General features: G+C 27.6%; 1 protein-coding gene across 1 annotated transcript in view; it reads left to right on the top strand.

The window, feature by feature from the left end:
- The window catches only part of LOC137624762 (uncharacterized), a 161,093-nt gene that overhangs the window by 126,361 nt on the left and 29,732 nt on the right, over positions 1-5,000 (top strand). The window lies entirely within an intron of this gene.

Below are 5,000 nucleotides of genomic sequence, written 5' to 3'. Positions count from 1 at the left end.
TAGATTACAGAAAGATTATTTAAATGAAAGAGAGTTGAGGTCATATGATTAGATTACAGACAGATTATTTGAATGAAAGAGTTAAGGTCATATGATTAGATTACAGAAAGATTATTTGAATGAAAGAGAGTTAAGGCATATGATTAGATTACAGAAAGATTATTTGAATGAAAGAGAGTTGAGGTCATATGATTAGATTACAGAAAGATTATTTGAATGAAAGAGAGTTGAGGTCATATGATTAGATTACAGAAAGATTATTTAAATGAAAGAGAGTTGAGGTCATATGATTAGATTACAGACAGATTATTTGAATGAAAGAGTTAAGGTCATATGATTAGATTACAGAAAGATTATTTGAATGAAAGAGAGTTGAGGTCATATGATTAGATTACAGCAAGATTATTTGAATGAAAGAGAGTTGAGGTCATATGATTAGATTACAGAAAGATTATTTAAATGAAAGAGAGTTGAGGTCATATGATTAGATTACAGAAAGATTATTTGAATGAAAGAGAGTTGAGGTCATATGATTAGATTACAGAAAGATTATTTGAATGAAAGAGAGTTGAGGTCATATGATTAGATTACAGAAAGATTATTTGAATGAAAGAGAGTTGAGGTCATATGATTAGATTACAGAAAGATTATTTGAATGAGAGTTGAGGTCATATGATTAGATTACAGAAAGATTATTTGAATGAAAGAGAGTTGAGGTCATATGATTAGATTACAGAAAGATTATTTGAATGAAAGAGAGTTAAGGTCATATGATTAGATTACAGAAAGATTATTTGAATGAAAGAGAGTTAAGGTCATATGATTAGATTGCAGAAAGATTATTTGAATGAAAGAGAGTTAAGGTCATATGATTAGATTACAGAAAGATTATTTGAATGAAAGAGAGTTGAGGTCATATGATTAGATTACAGAAAGATTATTTGAATGAGAGTTAAGGTCATATGATTAGATTACAACAAGATTATTTGAATGAGAGTTAAGGTCATATGATTAGATTACAACAAGATTATTTGAATGAAAGAGAGTTGAGGTCATATGATTAGATTACAGAAAGATTATTTGAATGAAAGAGAGTTGAGGTCATATGATTAGATTGCAGAAAGATTATTTGAATGAAAGAGAGTTGAGGTCATATGATTAGATTACAGAAAGATTATTTAAATGAAAGAGAGTTGAGGTCATATGATTAGATTGCAGAAAGATTTTTTAAATGAAAGAGAGTTGAGGTCATATGATTAGATTGCAGAAAGATTATTTGAATGAAAGAGAGTTGAGGTCATATGATTAGATTACAAAAAGATTATTTGAATGAAGAGAGTTAAGGTCATATGATTAGATTGCAGAAAGATTATGTGAATGAAAGAGAGTTAAGGTCATGATTAGATTACAGAAAGATTATTTGAATGAAAGAGAGTTGAGGTCATATGATTAGATTACAGAAAGATTATTTGAATGAGAGTTAAGGTCATATGATTAGATTACAGGAAGATTATTTGAAAGAAAGAGAGTTAAGGTCATATGATTAGATTACAGAAAGATTATTTAAATGTAAGAGAGTTGAGGTCATATGATTAGATTACAGAAAGATTATTTGAATGAAAGAGAGTTAAGGTCATGATTAGATTACATAAAGATTATTTGAATGAAAAGAGAGTTAAGGTCATATGATTAGATTACAGAAAGATTATTTGAATGAAAGAGAGTTGAGGTCATATGATTAGATTACAGAAAGATTAATTGAATGAAAGAGAGTTGAGGTCATATGATTAGATTACAGAAAGATTATTTGAATGAGAGTTAAGGTCATATGATTAGATTACAGGAAGATTATTTAAATGAAAGAGAGTTAAGGTCATGATTAGATTATATAAAGATTATTTGAATGAAAGAGAGTTAAGGTCATATGATTAGATTACAGAAAGATTATTTGAATGAAAGAGAGTTAAGGCATATGATTAGATTACAGAAAGATTATTTGAATGAAAGAGAGTTGAGGTCATATGATTAGATTACAGAAAGATTATTTGAATGAAAGAGAGTTGAGGTCATATGATTAGATTACAGAAAGATTATTTAAATGAAAGAGAGTTGAGGTCATATGATTAGATTACAGACAGATTATTTGAATGAAAGAGTTAAGGTCAGATGATTAGATTACAGAAAGATTATTTGAATGAAAGAGAGTTGAGGTCATATGATTAGATTATATAAAGATTATTTGAATGAAAGAGAGTTGAGGTCATGATTAGATTATATAAAGATTATTTGAATGAAAGAGAGTTAAGGTCATATGATTAGATTACAGAAAGATTATTTGAATGAAAGAGAGTTAAGGCATATGATTAGATTACAGAAAGATTATTTGAATGAAAGAGAGTTGAGGTCATATGATTAGATTACAGAAAGATTATTTGAATGAAAGAGTGTTGAGGTCATATGATTAGATTACAGAAAGATTATTTAAATGAAAGAGAGTTGAGGTCATATGATTAGATTACAGACAGATTATTTGAATGAAAGAGTTAAGGTCATATGATTAGATTACAGAAAGATTATTTGAATGAAAGAGAGTTGAGGTCATATGATTAGATTACCGAAAGATTATTTGAATGAAAGAGAGTTGAGGTCATATGATTAGATTACAGAAAGATTATTTAAATGAAAGAGAGTTGAGGCCATATGATTATATTACAGACAGATTATTTGAATGAAAGAGAGTTAAGGTCATATGATTAGATTACAGAAAGATTATTTGAATGAAAGAGAGTTAAGGTCATATGATTAGATTACAGAAAGATTATGTGAATGAAAGAGAGTTAAGGTCATGATTAGATTACAGAAAGATTATTTAAATGAAAGAGAGTTAAGGTCATGATTAGATTACATAAAGATTATTTGAATGAAAGAGAGTTGAGGTCATATGATTAGATTACAGAAAGATTATGTGAATGAAAGAGAGTTAAGATCATGATTAGATTACAGAAAAATTATTTGAATGAAAGAGAGTTGAGGTCATATGATTAGATTATATAAAGATTATTTGAATGAAAGAGAGTTAAGGTCATATGATTAGATTACAGAAAGATTATTTGAATGAAAGAGAGTTGAGGTCATATGATTAGATTACAGAAAGATTATGTGAACGAAAGAGAGTTAAGGTCATATGATTAGATTGCATAAAGATTATTTGAATGAAAGAGAGTTAAGGTCATATGATTAGATTACAGAAAGATTATTTGAATGAAAGAGAGTTGAGGTCATATGATTAGATTACAGAAAGATTATTTGAATGAGAGTTAAGGTCATATGATTAGATTACAGGAAGATTATTTGAATGAAAGAGAGTTAAGGTCATATGATTAGATTACAGAAAGATTATTTAAATGAAAAAGAGTTGAGGTCATATGATTAGATTACTGAAAGATTATGTGAATGAAAGAGAGTTAAGGTCATGATTAGATTACAGAAAGATTATTTGAATGAAAGAGAGTTAAGGTCATGATTAGATTACAGAAAGATTATTTGAATGAGAGTTAAGGTTATATGATTAGATTACAGAAAGATTGTTTGAATGAAAGAGAGTTGAGGTCATATGATTAGATTACAGAAAGATTATTTGAATGAAAGAGAGTTGAGGTCATATGATTAGATTACAGAAAGATTATTTAAATGAAAGAGAGTTGAGGTCATATGATTAGATTACAGACAGATTATTTGAATGAAAGAGAGTTAAGGTCATATGATTAGATTACAGAAAGATTATTTAAATGAAAGAGAGTTGAGGTCATATGATTAGATTACAGACAGATTATTTGAATGAAAGAGTTAAGGTCATATGATTAGATTACAGAAAGATTATTTGAATGAAAGAGAGTTGAGGTCATATGATTAGATTACCGAAAGATTATTTGAATGAAAGAGAGTTGAGGTCATGATTAGATTATATAAAGATTATTTGAATGAAAGAGAGTTAAGGTCATATGATTAGATTACAGAAAGATTATTTGAATGAAAGAGAGTTAAGGCATATGATTAGATTACAGAAAGATTATTTGAATGAAAGAGAGTTGAGGTCATATGATTAGATTACAGAAAGATTATTTGAATGAAAGAGAGTTGAGGTCATATGATTAGATTACAGAAAGATTATTTAAATGAAAGAGAGTTGAGGTCATATGATTAGATTACAGACAGATTATTTGAATGAAAGAGTTAAGGTCATATGATTAGATTACAGAAAGATTATTTGAATGAAAGAGAGTTGAGGTCATATGATTAGATTACCGAAAGATTATTTGAATGAAAGAGAGTTGAGGTCATATGATTAGATTACAGAAAGATTATTTAAATGAAAGAGAGTTGAGGCCATATGATTAGATTACAGACAGATTATTTGAATGAAAGAGAGTTAAGGTCATATGATTAGATTACAGAAAGATTATTTGAATGAAAGAGAGTTAAGGTCATATGATTAGATTACAGAAAGATTATGTGAATGAAAGAGAGTTAAGGTCATGATTAGATTACAGAAAGATTATTTAAATGAAAGAGAGTTAAGGTCATGATTAGATTACATAAAGATTATTTGAATGAAAGAGAGTTGAGGTCATATGATTAGATTACAGAAAGATTATGTGAATGAAAGAGAGTTAAGATCATGATTAGATTACAGAAAAATTATTTGAAGGAAAGAGAGTTGAGGTCATATGATTAGATTATATAAAGATTATTTGAATGAAAGACAGTTAAGGTCATATGATTAGATTACAGAAAGATTATTTGAATGAAAGAGAGTTGAGGTCATATGATTAGATTACAGAAAGATTATGTGAATGAAAGAGAGTTAAGGTCATATGATTAGATTGCATAAAGATTATTTGAATGAAAGAGAGTTAAGGTCATATGATTAGATTACAGAAAGATTATTTGAATGAAAGAGAGTTGAGGTCATATGATTAGATTACAGAAAGATTATTTGA

The sequence above is a fragment of the Palaemon carinicauda genome, chromosome 31 (assembly GCF_036898095.1).
Source record: "Palaemon carinicauda isolate YSFRI2023 chromosome 31, ASM3689809v2, whole genome shotgun sequence".
Taxonomy (NCBI): Eukaryota; Metazoa; Arthropoda; class Malacostraca; order Decapoda; family Palaemonidae; genus Palaemon; species Palaemon carinicauda.
This window is presented reverse-complemented; position numbering and strand designations above follow the sequence as displayed.